Genomic DNA, 17,791 nt, shown 5'->3' with positions numbered 1-17,791 from the left:
AACTTGAATCTTGAAATGATTAGAAAACTTACTCACAACCATCTTTTAAAAAAAAGCTACATAGTTTCAATTAGAAATACACCCAAATACTAAATGCAGTCTAAAAATCCGTTTAATCATTTGAACTTAATCATGCATTACAGAAGTAATTTTGACTCTCTCCCATAAATATCCAAAGTAGTTTCTATTGCATGGCCTTCACAATATTACTCTCTCAGTAAACTTGCTACTTAATTAAAGGTATTCAAGATATTTTACATCTCCTATTTTTGTTTGGTTACATCTCTATTAGTCACAACACATTAGCATTGCACTCCAGTTCATTCTATACAGAGAACTTGGAACACATTTTCTTCACTGAATGCCTTAGCATATCTCTGGGATACGCAGTCCAAGAGATTGTTACACAAAGTTACGCAGTGAATCACAAAACACTGGCCAAATACTACATTACAAACCAAACTGCAAACTCAATTTTTCAACAGCCAACTATCTGTAAATTATGGCAACAATAATTGTTGTATTGTATTCAATTTACTGATCTCACACATGGCCAAGTACAGCCACACACTCCATTGAAACAAAGCATGGTGCCAGTTCCACTTGAGACTTTGGCACAAACGCCCAGGTTAACTCACCAAGTGTATGAGAGATCACCCAAGATTAACCTGATACAGCAAAGGAAACAAGTGATCCAAACAGGAAAAGGAATCCCATAAGTTGCATCTGTTTCCAAAGTGGATGTAAAATGTCCTGTAGCACTATTTTGAACAACAGCAAGTTATCCCCATTTCCTTTGGCAAACATTATTCTTCTATCGGTTCATTACGAGTCCAAATCAAGTCTCATGTTTTTCTACCTGAATAGAAAACAATCTTCCAAGCTTATTGTTTTAGTCATATCTTCATCCTGCTGGCTCAACATCCTTGATCCATGCTCAGACAGTAAAATGATGCATTGGTAAATGGACTTTTAACCTCACAGTCTACCTTGTTATGGTCTTACATCTTGTCTTCTACCTCAAAGCACTTATTTGGCATTCTGTTAGTCTTTTACCTTTGTATTACCCATGTACTTATAATGATCTGATCCATGTGATCAGTACGCAAGGCAAACTTTTCATACGTATCTTGGTACACATGACGATAAGAAACCAATTCCAGTTCTATCTTCTATGGATGTTTATATTTTGTAGCTTAAAGAAATCAAAGAATAAGCAAAAGACCTACTAAATGCCAATTTTTCAGGTCTATTCTGCAACACCCCAAAAACACAAACTTCTACATTGTGTTTAAAGAAGTGATTTCCTATTTTTAATGTTTGTTACAGCTGGTCCTGAGGAGTTTTTTTTTGTTATTTATGTCTTGTTTAATTAGTGGTTATACAACGATGGGCCAAGAGTGTATGAACAACACACACACTATTTTGTTAGGCCTGCTGGGGTTTTTTCTTTTAATTTTGCAAACATAATTTCATTCACTGAGGTCATACTATTCTAAGTCTTAAAAAGCAAATTTATTCCACATAGGCAGTGTGCACATCTTTCATTTACTGAAGTTGGAGATACAGAGCAAATAGACCATCTGACAAATCAGCAGTCAGCCATGTTGGTGCCTGAAATATCAGGCTACCATGCAGCAATGGTTTCTGTACTTCGAGCTGAGCTTCAGTAAGCACACTGCCTGCTCCACAACTACTGACAAGTGAAGCCACACCAAATGTTCTTCAGCAAGACTTGTGTCACTTTCAAATAATGTACGTTGTGAATCACCTGCATCGGCAGTTGTCCACTGCAAAGTGGCAGGCAAAACCTGTTGATGGCCAGAAAACTATCCCCAGTGCTGCTCACTGCACTCCCCAAACAAACACAAACAAGATGTGCACTGGCATCACAGTGTAAGAAAACAGTGGCCATCACCTAACATTGATACATTTTGCCACAAAACATTTAGGCCAAGGGCTTTGATGATGTATGACAGATATTATGATTTTTATTATTGATTACTGTTGCTATATTTTGGGTCAATGGTTGTAAACCCCTTCATGGTATACAAATGTTGATAAGTTTATCTAGACTGTCCCTATTTCATGTACCGACAATTTGAATTGGTAAAATAGAACCATACTGAGCCCTGCTTATACTACGCACTTTTCAATAGCACAGAATGAAGCAAACTTATCTTAAAGCAACTGTATCTGGATCTATATTTCTGAAAGCCTTTACATGTACAGATGAAATGAGAATTGTGACCAAACTTCATAAACATTTAAATACGGATACAGTTACAGCAAAGTAGAGAAAATTTCAAGATGCCCAGTTTCAAAACAATCACCATTCACAATTCAGCAAATTCTTCAACTTCAAGGGAGATTCTACCAAAAAATGAGGCATCTCATTCTTAAAGAATCTCAAACATGTTTATCTATATATGTATATATATCTATATATCTCTATAGATATAGATAGAGATCCATGCCAAAAATTACAACATCTAGTTTATCCTGAGTGTGTTGTGTTACACTATTTCCATTTGTAACTATTGCCTTTCTTACTAATGTTCAAAACTCAAGATTTCCAACCTGCTATTGTTTCTGATAACCAACATCTGAGATGACCAAATCCAGAATATTTAATCCAAAAAAAATTACATGAATACATTCAAAATTAAAAATAGTACTAAACCTTCACCACATTCAAAGTAACAGGATGGACAGTTGAAGAGCTATCATCTGCACATTACGGCCTACAACTAGGAAGCTGAACTAACAGACACTGCTGCTGTCATGGGTACAATGGGCCAAATGGCCCTGCCAGGAATCTAAATGATTCTATGCACTGAATGTAGACATGACAAAACTGCACTTTCTGTTCACCTAACTCCCAAGCATGAAATACTTAAGTGAAATTAAATTTATCTCCGAAACACTAAATAGCATTCAGATCAATTATAGATTAATACAGGTACCAACTGCACAAATTCAAGATGCAAGGAAGAAATTCTAATAGGTAGTAACATTCACAGGATCTGGAATATTTTACATTGAACAGCTCACATTGGCAGTCATGGATGTAGAACAAGCAGGTTCTGCACGAATACACACAACCCATTACAGAGGAAGATGAGACATACAACATCTTAAAAACTGACAACCACTGAACAGGCAATCTACATTTTATATTGTAATTTCTGTACACTAGCAAATACTTACATTATTAGACAGTTGGCAGAATCAAAGTAACTGAATATTAGTGTCGTTTATTTTGGAAAGGGGAGGTGAACAGGACAGATTAAAAAAGACTAACAGCATTGAAAAAAAAATACAGCCTCAGTTATGTTCAATGAAATATTGCTTTGGCACTCAACCCAAAATATAAGTCAGCACATTCAATAAAATCGTGGCGTTGAAACAAAATCAGAAAAACTGCCTGATGAATGTGCCAAGGTCGACAGCAAGGTATAGTATTGTGCATCTGAGTGTTGGTACACCATCCTAGGAAATAACGAACTCCTCTGGTAAGCATTTTTGAATCAAAAATGTTCAGTAGTTTACAGTAGGCGTAAATGTTACCTCGATGTATATCCGCACGTATATACACAAAACGGATTGACGTGTTTGAATTAACGCAGTTGCATCAGAGAAAATGAAAGGAAAAAAAACTGAAAGAATTTTTTGGCTGAGACAGTCGAAACAGCAATGTACACCGTCCCTAGAGTTCCGTAAAGCCTTTCCCGTTGTTCAAAATGGACCAAATTACTGGGAAACTATTAAAACATTTATGCCTCGGTCATTTGGTTCAACTGACATAGTTCTTAAAAACTAAAAGCTTTTAATGCCTTTCGGGTTCTTAAAACCAGCAGCCATAACCCGTCCATTTTAAGTACTCGTATCATGCTCCTAAACAGCAGAAACAGGAATTGGCATTGCTTCAAAATGCAATCCACATTTTTAACATTTATATATTTTTAAACATATACGCTATATATTTTGAAAAACTGGTTATTCAGCTGCATTTAGGTAATAGCAAAAAGACCCATCTTAGTATATCAGTAGGGTCCTTTTCCGCGTTGGGGGGGGGTATGGTACTGAGATTGTTCACTAACTGAAAAGAAAATATTGTCGCCATCACAAAGACACTTCTAACAACTGAACGAATGCATTACACACGGAGCCGCCTATATTAACTGTACTTCAGGTGCAGCCTAGCGCATTGAAACACCGTCTCAATGTCTATTTTAAAATAAACATGACAAAAAAATGTACCCACAGATTGCAGCAAGGCAGAAAAAAAGAGTGGGAATGGGAGCGTAGAAATGGGACCATGAAAGGGGGAAAAAAATCAAAATACTTGCTCTTGTTGGGTTTAGCGTAAGGAAGACATAATGAAGCAAATCAAAGTTAAATAGGGGCATGCAGTTTGATGCATTCTCCTTCAAGCTTTGCGGCTGTTTCCGCGCCTCGCTGCATTCCTAGGCTCGTGAGAAAGAGCCCTTCATCGTCTCTGGGACTGAGAAGCAGTGGACAAGGGGGCTCCTGCGCCAGCAACGTCCATTTTAGTTCACTATTTTTCTTCCCACCGTCCTCTCACGGGGAGCCCGGCATCCCAAAACAAACGGACCCGTGCGATCATTACCCCGCACGGAGACTTCGACGACCAAGTTAGGGTGGGAGGGAAGATCGAATCCCGCCGCAGCCAGCCCTGCCCCCCTGCACAACTCAGTCAGCAGGCACAACAAACCGTCCATCTTAAAGCAACAACAAAAAAAACTCCCTTTTTTATTGTTTCTCCTCCTTCTCCTCACTTGCAATGGCGCAAAACGAAAAGAAAAACAGCAGGGCGCCTGTCGGCTCCAGAGCTGCAAGTGGAAAGAAAGATCGGGCGCTTACCAGCAAGAACCGAACCGAGCACCTCCCTCCCTGCCTGCCTGCTTACGGGTTTTTTTCTCTCTCGCTCCGCACAGCTCGGTCTCCTTCTCAAACCAGAGGGAGGGAAACGGCAGAACGCCACATCCGGCACCGCCTCTGCCTGCCGCGTCATGACGTGCCAAAGGTAACCGGCCCCCCCCGCCTCCCCAGCTGTCAATCATCCATGCTATCCTACCACGAAGCAGCTCCCCCCCCACCCCTTCCTCCCGCTCTCCCTACGTGAGTCCGTCGTGCCTCGCAGCCGATCTCCCTCCTGGCACCGATCCCGGCAGGTTCCTCCTTCTCCACCCCCGGGGGTCCCAAACACCCCTTCCAGGTGAGGAGACACTTCAGCTGCGCCAGTCTGGCGCTTATTTCTACGTGCGTGCTAGGGGCTACGCCCTCTCCCTCACCGGCATTCAGGACCCCGAACAGGTGAGGTGATACTTCACCTGTATGTCAGTCGGGGTCACCCTATTGTATTCGGTGCTCATCTACATCGGTGAGACTCGATGCAGGCTGGAGGACTGCTTTGTTGAGCACCTTTCCTCCGTCTGTCACAAAAGGGAGGATCTCCATCTGGGTATCCTCCAATCTGATAGCATAAATACTGATTTCTCTCATTTCCAGTCATTTCTTTCCGCCCCCCCCCCACACACACAAACACAGACCTGCTCTTTCTATTCCCATTCTGGTTACTTTCTCACCTGTGCATTACCTCCACCTTTCCCATTCTCCCATGATCCACTTTCCTATTAGATCCCTTCTTCAGCCCTTTACCTCTTCCACCTAGCACCTCCAAGCTTCTTCCTTCAGCCCATCTTCCCCCTCACCTGGTCTCACCTATCACATGCCAGCTTGTGCTCCCTCCCTCCCCTCACCTTCTTAATCTGGCTTCTGCCCCCTTACTTTCCAATCCTGATGAAGGGTCTCAGCCCAAAATATTGACTGTTTATTCCCCTCCATGCCTGACATGCTCAGTGCCTCCAGCATTTTGTGTTTGTTATGTTGAAGCCATACGGTGTTCCAATCTGCCGTCCAAGTTTCTGGCCCGTCATCCATTCTATCCCTAGCTCTTCCCTACCCTCTCAAAGAATTGTTGCAACTGGAGATACGTGCTAAAATCTGAAGCACAGACAATCCACTGGAAGAACTCAGCTGGGTGAATAGCGACTGTGACAGGAAAGGAATTGTCATTAAAACCCTGCATCAGGATTATTGCTCAGTCCCAGAACACAAGAAATTGCAAAGGTCTGTAACACACAGTTCAATCTAGTAGGAAAACCTCCATTGACTCCCCCTGCTTTGGGAAAGCAGGCAACTTAATGAAAACATCTTTCCCACCCTGGTCATTTCTTCTCCCTCTTCCATCCAGCAGAAGATATAAAAGCTTGAGAACACATACCACCAGACTCAAGGACAGCTGCTATACCTGTTATAGGGACATCCGGTATAAAAGGGTAAAAATGACCTATAACAAGAACCTTAAACAGACCTATTGTACAGTAGAGATGAACTCTTAATCTCTTGATATACCTCCTCATGGCTGTCTACATGAACAGTGCCTTCTCTGTAAAATATTATTTCATGTAGCAGTTGATTTCAGAGACTAATTGTACAATATGTGATATTACTTGAAGTAGATTACATTCATTCATTTCTAGTTGAAGCCACAGACATCACTAAATTAGCCATGCACTTAACAAACCTGGATTTTCCCTGATATGAGGTGCATTCCAAATAAAAACAGAAGACTGAAGAATTAGGAGGAGTGGACCATCCAGCCCTTCAGACCTACTGTGCCATTTATCAAGATCACAGAGTTCTTCTGACTCAGCACCATTGCCCTGTATTTTTGATTCCCTTGCTATCCAGAAAACATTCAGACTGTTTCAAATGAGCTTAGTGCCTCCACAGCCATCTAAAGTAACCAGTGGTGTTCTGAGACCCCTCCTCTCCCCTTCCCGCTCTGTGGTGCTTATTAATGACTCGGATAAGGAAGTAGAAGGATGGGCTAGTAAATTTGCAGATGGCATGAAGGTTGATAGTGCAATGAATACTGCAGAAGGTTGTCATGGATTTCAGCGGGACATTAACGGAATGCAGAACTGGGCTGAGAAGTGGCAATCCAGAAATGTATGAAGTGATACATTTTGGAAAGTTGAACTTGAAGGCAGAGTATGGGGTCAATAGCAGGATTCTTAGTAGTGCGCAGAAACTTGAGGTCCATATTTATAGATCCCTCAAAATTGCAGTGCAAGTTGATATGGTGGTTAAGAAGGCATATGATATGTTGGCCTTCATTAATCTGGAGTCTGAGTTCAAGAGCCATGGGGTAATGTGGCTCCATAAAACTCCCGGTTAGATCACACTTGGAGTACAGGTACTGTATTCAGTTCTGATCACCTCATTATAGGAAGGATGTGGAAGCTTTAGAGAGGGTGTAGAGGAGATTTACCAGGATGCTGCCTGGATTAGAGAACATGTCTTTTAAGGAAAGGTTGAGCAAGCTAGAGTCAGCAGTCTTTTCCTGGGGCAGAAGTGACTATTACAGGAAGGCATAATTTTTAGAGGATTGGAGGATAGTATGGTGGGGGATGTCAGAAATATTTTTTTTTACACAGTATGTGTAAGTGTGTGCCAGGGATAGTGGTAGAAGCCTATACATTAGGGGCATTTAAGAGACTCCTAGATAAGTACATGGATGAAATAAAAATGGGCTGAATGGCTTGTACTGTGCTGTACTGTTCTATGTTCTATTCATCTGCCATCTCATAAATCAACCCCTCCTTATTCTGAGTGTGATCTCTCGTTCTAAACTCCTCAGCCAGAGGAAACATCTTTCCTTCCTGCCACCCTGTAAAAATCTTGTAAGCTTCAATAAGATTGCTTTTCATTTCTCTAAACTCTGGAGAAAGGCCAAAGCTGGTAAACCTTTACTGAATGTGAGGCCACATTTGGAATATTATTTTGCTCACCTTGTTTATTATAGGAAATATATTATGAAACTAGAAAGAGTGCAGAAAAGATTTACCAATATATTCCCTGAACTTAGAAGCCTCAATTATAAGGAGATGTTTCCTAGACTAGGATTTTATTCCCTGGAAGGCTGGAGATTGAAGGGTAACCTGACAGAGGGGCATAGACAGAGAGAAACACATCTTCCTTGGGAACGTTTGCTAAAAACAAGAGGCCATACATACATTTAAGATCAGAGATGAAAGAGTTAAAAGGACATCAAGGGCAGCATCTTCACACTAAGGGTGTATATGGAGTGTGTTGTCAAAAATTGTGGTTGAGGAGAGCACATTAGCAACATTTCAAAGCCATTTAGATAAGTACATGGATAAAAGAGGTTTGAGGGCGATGAGCTAATTGCAGGCAGAGAGGAACAAGTCACTGGGCAACACAGTCGGCATGGTCAAGGTGGGCCAGAGAGGCTGGTTCCATGTCGTATGACTCCATGGCTCAATAACTTCATTTCCGGCAATTATATTATTTTTGAGATAAGGACGCCAAAACTATATTCCAGGAGTAATAAGCAAAGCTTCCATAATAAAAATTCTCCCACAAGACTTATATCCTCCCAGGATGAAAACTAACATAACATTTGGCCCGCTGACTGTTGCATTTGTTGTTTTGAACATCAACATTTCACAGTTTATCACCAAATTTAAAAAATATTCTTCTTTTCTGTTTATCAGATTCAGTTATATGATTACTTAGCTCCTCTATTTCTCATTTTGAAACTAAGATCGAACTGAATTCTTCTGGGAGTGTATGGAGAGTAAAGAACAGTTGAGACAGGCCACAGTGTAAGCTAAAGAAGACTCTATCAAAGCAGAGGCTGTGTGAGGAAAGTACTGTAGGCATCTTGGTGAGGAAACACTTAATGGTAATTCCTTTGGCAGTATAGTACAGAAATAGGCCCTCCTGCCCACTACTTCTGTGCCCACCATGATGCTATTGTAAACTAATCTCATCGGCCAAGAACACATGCTAAGAAGAAGATAATCTGCTAGAAGAGTGGGAAGATAAACTAAGGTGTGATTTGGTGGTAATTAATACCACAACTCCAAGCTGATGTTGTGGACAAAGCAAGTGGTGGGAATATATACTCAGGTCCATAAGGTCATTTAGGGAAAGTTGCCAGCATTCCTCTGCCAGGTTTCCATTAAGTCATTATTTTGATGCAGTTTATCTGCAATGAGGTTAAATGCTCTTCAGGCCTAGTTTGCAAGTAAACAGACATTCTGGAGAGAGATGAAGAGGAGGTCAGTGATAGTTGATCAGCTGGCAGCATTGGGAAATTGACCATTTTCCCTACTTCCAACCCTGTTAATAAAGGAAAATAAGGTATAAAAAAAATTATCAGCTGAGATTCAGTGACACAGATGATTACCGAAAGGGTGGAACTGAATTAGGTAATTTACTTGGTCACCTTGGCTACCAATGTAGGCAGAATAATAAAGGAAAATCCTTGAATCATGATAAAGTCAGATGATCAATTTTGAAAGTTCTCCCACCATTGTGTGTGCATGTGATTTTGTGGCCATACACTAGAATTTACTCTTAAAACGTGCAAGTGATTCATTTTTTAATGTTGAAAATATGCTAATAAAATGGAAATGAACATGTGCATGATTTTTTAGGAATGCAATATATAATCACTTTGCCTTTATTAATCAAGAATTAGACTGAAGTACTGTACACCTTGATGTGAAAAACAACCAACTGCATTTTAATTGTAATATCTATGAAAATAGATTTTAAATTTTGGGATTGTGAGTGCTGAACTTTACAGCAATATTTTTTTCTTCTTCCAGATATTGTGCCCATTTATCATTGTCACAGTCAATGTGGAAAGTTACTTTTTATTTTGATCTATTTATGTAGAAAATGACAAGATGGATATTTATGTAACGAAGTAAATAATTTTCAGCAGAGCCATGTCTACAGAAGAACACAATGTCTGAGAGAAAACAGTTTTCTGGCTCCATTTCAACAGAAGTTTGAGAAATAACTCTATCATGTGAGGTGATGCATATTGAGAATTGTAATAAGAATAGTGGTTTCTTAAGTTTGTTATAGCCAGGGATAGTAATGGGGATAAGCTCAGATGACCTGTTAAATGCTCCTAATGGCATGCGCCTCAAGTAGCCTCGAACAACCAAGTCCAGGTCTTGGCCTGCACAAGTGGCTTAGCTACTAAGCCTGGCAGAACAGTTTATACTGACAGGAGAAATTGGGTTACTGGTACCTTAAAACCAGTCACTGGGCAGATGGGGCTTGTCAGCCTTGGTTGGCAGCTCATCTAGGAGAAGGAAATCTCTGATCTCAAACCTCTGCTGCCTTGCAGCTATGCCCACTCATGGGGAAGGATTCAGGACTAAATCCTGTGGGATAAGTCCAGACCCAAGTCCCTAAGACAGTCCTACGTTGAGTTCAACGCAGACTGACAGCTCATGCGATGCTGCTGGTGCCAAACTCCGCTGTTCCTTTGGGTTCATCAGCTGTGTGGAGAGGGGGAGCTTGCTACGTGGGCAACAGCTTGCTCTCTATATTGTACTGCCCTGGCTTGTGAATCTAAAGAGCTAGGGCACAACATCCATGGTCAACACTAACCTAAGGAGGACTATTATTAATAAGAATAGTATGTACACCATGATGGTTGGACCCTAAGCTATAATGAGGAACCAAGGGATATTGGTTCATAAGTCCATAGATCCTCAAAGGTGACAGCAAAGGTAGGTAAAGGCCTTCCCAGTTTACAAACCCCCTAATCTATGTACAGCCTGTCCATATATGAACAAGCTATTTGGAGACCTGCAGGATGGATTTGCCAGTTGCTGCAGGGCTGCAGGCAATTTCTGCCACATGAGAACTTAGTTCACAACTGCGTTTCTGACCTGTGCACTGTATGGTCTATGAACAATTCACAGGAATGGAACCCTGCCGTAACCTAGAGAGGACCTGTAAAGAGACGAAGAAAGCACATAGGATGTTTGCTTTCATTAGCCATAGTATAGTCTATCAGAACACGGAGGTCATGGTATAATTTTATAAAACTTTACTCTTGTCACAGGTAGAGTATTTTAGATCATTCTGGTTGCCATTCTATAGGAGGGTGTCGAGGCTATTTACCAGGATTTTGCCTGGAATGGAAATTTCGGTTATGAAGAAAGACTGGATAGGGTTGGTTTGTTTTCTTTGGAGTGAAGGAGGCTGAAGGAACATATAAATGTACATAACATTATAATAGACAAAGATGGTACAAAACTTTTCCCCATTATGGTGGTGTCTATAACCAGTGTATAGAGAAGATTAAGATGCTTAAGGACAATCGGATGAAGATTTTTTTTTCACTGAAAAGGTGAGTAGAATCTGGAATGCACTGCCTGAGTAAAAATCATCACTTTTTTCTAGTAAGGTTTCAGCAGCATACATAATAATTTTACATTTCAAGTTTCCATAAAGAAAAAAAAGATCCATGACACCTGGACAACTTTGTGGCATTCATGATTTGCATCATTGTACTAGTAAACAGCAAAGCACGTTACTGAACAGCTTCCTAAGCAGCAATCAGAATAGCTAATTTTATGGCCAACCATCTTATGAGACCTTCTTACAGGGAGGGGCAGCATAACATCAAGCAAAAGGCCCTGAAAATTCCACTAAAAGAGAAGAAAGTCCATTATTTTTGTCATCTTCTGCTGCTTCTTCTGATACTCTGGTCAGGATGGTTCTGGTACGTCTTATCTGAGGCAGTTCAATGATGGTTACGGAAGAGGTCTGTGTGCAAAGGCTAAGATTGTCTTCTTTCACTTTATTTCTACAGAACCACTGGTTCTAAGATAACTTCAAGGACTGGCTAAGGCTGGAAAATAGCAGGTAGCATCATAATGATGTGTCCCTTCCCCTTCTAACATACGTGGGAACTGAACATTCATTAGAAACTGTGAAGAAAAGCTGCAATTTTGTGAGATAGAACAACATGCAATTTAGTTAATTTTGGTAACAAAGTTATCTTCAGCTGAAGGACAATTTTTGAGTCTTGATGAAGGGTCTTGGCTCAAAGCATCGACTGTTTACTCTTTTCCATAGATGCTGCCTGGCCTGCTAAGTTCATCCAGCATTTTGTGTGTGTTGCTTCAAGAAAGTAGAATCTATTTTGCCTGTTCACCTGCCACTAATCAAGTTAGAATTCACCTCAGATATATGTACATAATTGCTATTTTCTAGTTGTACTACTTTTGTTGCATACTAATTTTTAACTTATGTTCCCACTCCTGTTTTGTTACAAGATTTGCTAAAAATTGAAAGATGAAAGGGAATTTTAAAAATCAATATGCTTAGCAAATTGCTTCATTTTTTGCTGCAGCATTTGTGTTAATCTTTCCTTCATTTCCGTTTTTTTCAACTGAGAATCAAAATAGGCAGTTAGAAACATGCAGGTCATAGAACGGCCAATGTATTCATGCTCAATAGTATGGTTTGGAGTGCTTGTGTAAAAGAGGGTTGTTTACATAATAGGGGAATGCCAGAGTCTCTCAATCTTATAGAAGAGGCCATTGCAAGCATACTCAATAAATCCAATAACCATAATAGAATCAATGAAAACCACAGTAACAGGGAAGGCAACTAGTGTGAAAAAGGCAAAAAACTGCAAATACAAAAAGAAAGATAAAATAGAAATAAATAATAATAATCATCATCATCATCATCTCAAAATCACTACACTTTAGCATTAAGCAATTAGGCTTATACAGCAATATTTATGTAAATCTCCCAAAGTCACAATATTAAACACCCACTAGAGTAGTCCAAAAGTTACTAGCAATTGAGAAATGTGTGCTTGGCTATGCCTGTACCTCAGGTTTTACCAGCTTGAGTTGAGAAAAAAATAAATAAATAAGCAATAGATATCAACTGTATGAGATGAAGAATCCCTGAAAGTGAGTCCATAGGTTGTGGGAACTGTTCTGTGATGGCGTTGAGTGAAGTTATCTCCACTGGTTCAAGAGTCTGATGGTTGAGGGGTAATAATTGTTCTTGAACCTGGTGGTGTGAGTTCTGAGGCTCCTATACCTTCTTCCTGATGGCAGTAGGGTGAAGAGAGTATAACCTGGGTGGTGGGGGCCCCTGGTGATGGATGCTGCTTTCCTGCAACAACACCCCTTGTAGATGTGCTCAGTCGTGGGGAGGGCTTTACTCATGGTGGACTGGGCTATATCCACTGCTTTTTGTAGGATTTTCTGTTCAAGGGCATTGGTGTTTCCATACAGCTGTGATGCAGCCAGTCAATATACTCCACCACACATCTGTAGAAGTTTGTCACAGTTTTCAATGTTTTCAATGTCATGCTGAACCTATGCAGACTCCTAAGGAAGTAGAAGTGCTACCATGCTTTCTTCATAATTGCACTTAAGTACTGGGCCCAGGACCGGTCCTGAAAAGGAAATGATGGCAGCAAGAGTTTAAAGTTGCTGGCCTTCACCACGTCTGTTGTTGTGGCACCACTCAGCCAGATTTTCAATCTTTCTCCTGTATGCTGATTCATCACCACCTTTGATTCAGTCTACAACAGTGGTGGTCGTCAGCAAACTTAAATATGGCATTGGAGTTATGCTTAGCCGCACAGTCATAAGTGTAAAGCGAATAGAGTAGAGAGCTAAACAGACAGCCTTGTGGTGTACCTGTGCTGATGGAGATTGTGTAGATGTTGTTGCCTATCCGAACGGAGTGGGGTCTGCAAGTGAAGAAATCAAGGATCCAATCACACAAGGAGGTTTTGAGGCCAAGGACTCTTGAATGCTGAGCTGCAGATGATAAAGGGCATCCTGATGTATGCATCTTTGCTGTCCAGATCTTCCAGTGTTGAAATGGCTTCTGCTGTGCACTTGTTGTGCTGGTAGACAAATTGGAGCGGATCCAAGTCACTTCTCAGACAGGAGTTGGTATGTTTTATCACTAACCTCTCAAAACACATCATCATTGTGAATGTAAGTGCTACTGGATGATCGTCATTGAGGCAGGTTACCACATTCTTGTTAGGCACTAGTGTAATTGAAGCCTACTTAAACCAGGTAGGTATCTCAGACTGCTGAAGTAACAGGTTAAAAATCTCAGTGAACACTCCAGCCAGTTGATCAACACAGGTCTTAAGTACTCAACCAGGTAACCCACTTGGGCCTGTTGCTTTCCGTGGGTTCACCCTCCTGAAGGATGCTCTCACATTGACCTTAGATACTGAAATCACAGGATCTGTGGGAGTTCATGATGGTTCTTCCATGTTTTGACAGTCAAACCAAGCTCAGAAGGCATTGAGCTCATCTGGAAGTGAAGCCCTTTTGTCACCTATCCCAGTTGATTTTACTTTCTAAGAGATGGTAGCATTCAAGCTGTCGAGCATCCTTCATTGATTCAAGTTTTTTCCAGAATTGCTACTTTGCCCATGAGTTAGATTTCCAGAGATCGTACCTGAACTTCTAGTAACTTTCTTGGTCACAGACTTGAATGCCTCTGATCTGGCCCTCAACAGATTGTAGATCTCATGGTTCACGCAGGGCTTCTGGTTGGGGAAGACGGAATGGTTTTGTGGGGGGACACTCCTCTGTTTTTTTTGTTTTTTTAAATTCTGTGACAACTATGGTGTATTCATTCAGATCTACAGATGTGTCCTTGAACACGGCACAGTCTACTGACAGGAAGTAATCCCATAACCACTCCTCTGCCTCCCGTAACCAATTCTTCTCGTCCTAATCTTTGCAGCCTTGCTCTTTAGCCTCTGCCTGTATGCACATAGGAGATGGACAACCAAGTGATCAGATTATAAACATGAGAAATTCTGCAAATCCAGAAAATCCAAAGCAACGCACAGAATCTGATAGAGAGGAGAGTGGACCATTGGAGAAAGGGAAGGAGGAAGGCACCCAGGGGGAGGTAATAGGCAGATGACAGTGGTAAGGGGTCAGAGTGAGGAATAGAAGAAGAGGGGAAGGGAAGGAAGATCTGTCTCCCAGAAAGAGAAATTGATATTCTTACCATCATGTTGGAGGCTACTCAGGTGGAATATAAGGTGTTGCTCCTTCACCCTCAGGGTGGCCTCATCGTGGCACAAGAGGAGACCGTGGATCGACACGTCGGAACAGAAATAGGAATCTGAACTAAAATGTTTGATCACAGGGAATTTTCTCTTTTGGCAGCTGGAGTGGTGGTGATCGACAAAGTGATCCCCCAATTTACAACAGGTAGAGGACAAAGTAGAGGAAGCAGCATCAGGAGCACTGGATGCAGTAGATGACCCCAACAGATTCGCAGTTGAAGTGTTGCCTCATCTGAAAGGACTGTTTGGGGCCCTGAATGGAGGCGAGAGAGGAAATGAATGGGCACGTTGTCACTTGCAGGGATAAGTGCCGGGAGGGAGATTAGTGTGGAAGGACAAATGGACAAGGGAATTGCAGAGGGAGCAGAGGTAAAGATGGAAGGCAGAGGCCAGGTGGGGGGTGGGGGGGAAGGTAAAGATATGTTTGGCAGTACGATCATTTTGGAGTTGGTAGAAGTTGTGGAGAATGATGAGTTGGATGCGGAGGTTCATGGGGTGGTAGGTAAGGACAAAAGGAGCTATATCACTGTTAAGGCAGCAGGAAGACAGGATGAGTGCAAATGTTTGGGAAATGGAGGAGATGCAGGAGAGGGCAGCATCAATGGTTAACAAAGGGAATCCCTGTTCTTTGAAGAAGGAAGACATCTCTGATGTCCTGGAAAGGAATGCTACATCCTGGGAACAGATGCAACAGAGATGAAGGAACTAAGAAAGGGGAATTTCATTCTAACAGGAGACAGGATGGGAAGAGGTATAGTCAACATAACCGTACAAATCGGTATGTTTATAAAAGATGTCGGTTGATAGTTTGTCTCCAGAGATGAAGACAGAGAGACCAAGAAAGGGGAGGGAGGTGTCAGAAAGGGACCAAGTGAATTTAAGGGCAGGGTGGAAGTTGGATGTTGTTCCCAGCAGATTCCCAGGTGAAGTGAGTACCTCCAGAATTTTGTGTATGTAGCAAGTGATCAGATTTCCAGAAGTGCGGTCTTGGCATGGAACAGTGGGCATTCCTTATCTTAGTATAGCAGTGGTCTAGTGTGTTGGGACCTCTGGTGCTGCGGGTTATATGCTGATGGTAATTGGTCAGGGATTTCTTCAAACAAGCCTGATTGAAATCTCTATAATATGAAATGTTTCTTGTTTGGTGATAGCATCATACAGTATCTCAAGTGCTTGATTATGGTTGTTTGCTGGTGGTATGCAAACGTGATGGACCCGTGCAGATTTGCTCAGACTCACATAATTAGTTTGTGGTTCTTCAGATATTGAAGAAACCTCTGCCCAAACACTGTCACCATCCCAAGACTAACAAGGACTGAGAAATAAAAGCTGGCCTTGCAAAGAATGATATAAAAGCTTAAAATCCTGCACTGCCAGGCTCAAGGACACAGCTTCTATCTCCCTGTTATAAGACTATTGAATGGACATCTGGTATATTAAAGATGAACTCAACATCACAATCTACTTCGTCTTAGCCCTTGCATTTTACTGTCTACTTGCAAAGCACTTTTCTTCTCTGTAAATGTAACAGTATATTCTGCATTCTGTTATTGCTTTTCCCTTGTACAACCTCAATGTACTTACGGTTTGAAATAATCTGGATGGATATTTTTTCATTGTATCCCAGTACATATGACAATAAGTTCAATGTCCTGAAAAGGAATTTTTAGAATCTGATATTCTTTCATTTCTAATCTAATTTCACATTGTTTTTCACTACCCTTTAACTTTTTACCTGCCTGTAATGCTCCTTGCAATTTACAAACATTTGTACTTTGCCTGTAGTCTTTTTCATTTTTCCTTCTCTACCTATGTTTCAGATTGGCAAGACCATGTTCTTTGCCTATCCCCAGCACTTTGAATAGTATGAGAATTAGAAGGTAATTTGGAGCTAATCATGAATCATGGTTCATTTTTCTGGTAAGATTCAGAGATGAAGAGCAGCGAGAAATCCTGCAGTCCACATCACTACAATTTCGCTGAAGAATTGTATGCTGCGCTTTCCTGTGTGCAGTTTGGCGGTGTTTTCTGCATTATAACAGTAACTACACTTCAGAATAACTTCACTGGTTCAGAGATTACATTATATTACTTCTTCATTGTTGACCCATCAGAAGTAATCAAATGAACTGGTGATATTCAGATTGTCTTGGTGATAGTTGGAGGAAAGCAGTCAAGAACAGAAGTAAACCATCAGCTTTAAGTCAGTCCTGTCAATGTTTTGGATTGAGAGATACTGTACCTCATATCATTATCTCCACTGGGCTTGATATCCTTTAGCTTACTGAAATACGTCAATCTTAATCATTGATCTTTTGACCATGCAAACACGAGGAATTCTGCAGATGCTGGAAATTCAAGCAACACACATCAAAGTTGCTGGTGAACACAGCAGGCCAGGCAGCATCTCTAGGAAGAGGTACAGTCGATGTTTCGGGCCGAGACCCTTCGTCAGGACTAACTGAAAGAAGAGCTAGTAAGAGATTTGAAAGCAGGAGGGGGAGGAGGAGATCCAAAATGATAGGAGAAGACAAGAGGGGGAGGGATGGAGCCAAGAGCTGGACAGTTAATTGGCAAAAGGGATATGAGAGGATCATGGGACAGGAGGCCCAGGGAGAAAGAAAAGGAGGAGGGGGGAAAACCCAGAGGATGGGCAAGGGGCAAAGTGAGAGGGACAGAGGGAGAAAAAGGAGAGAGAGAGAGAGAGAAAGAATGTGTGTATATAAATAAATAACGGATGGGGTACGAAGGGGAGGTGGGGCATTAGCGGAAGTTTGAGAG

The 17,791-nt window shown here is 41.3% G+C and overlaps 1 protein-coding gene across 4 annotated transcripts in view; it reads right to left on the bottom strand.

The window, feature by feature from the left end:
• fam168a (family with sequence similarity 168 member A) overlaps positions 1–4,997 on the bottom strand; it is a 125,339-nt gene extending 120,342 nt beyond the window's left edge. For 3 of the 4 annotated variants that reach the window (XM_072262811.1, XM_072262814.1, XM_072262813.1), the window contains exon 1: positions 4,888–4,997. The gene's annotated coding sequence lies outside the window, so the exon portion shown is untranslated. Of the gene's footprint in view, positions 1–3,210; positions 3,230–4,887 lie in introns of those variants that run through there. The other variant, XM_072262812.1, reaches the window with a different exon arrangement.
• Positions 4,998–17,791: the final 12,794 nt, after the last annotated feature.

This window comes from Mobula birostris, chromosome 7 (assembly GCF_030028105.1).
Source record: "Mobula birostris isolate sMobBir1 chromosome 7, sMobBir1.hap1, whole genome shotgun sequence".
Classification (NCBI taxonomy): domain Eukaryota; kingdom Metazoa; phylum Chordata; class Chondrichthyes; order Myliobatiformes; family Myliobatidae; genus Mobula; species Mobula birostris.
Note: the sequence above shows the minus strand (reverse complement) of the source record. Positions and strands in the feature narration are given on the sequence as shown.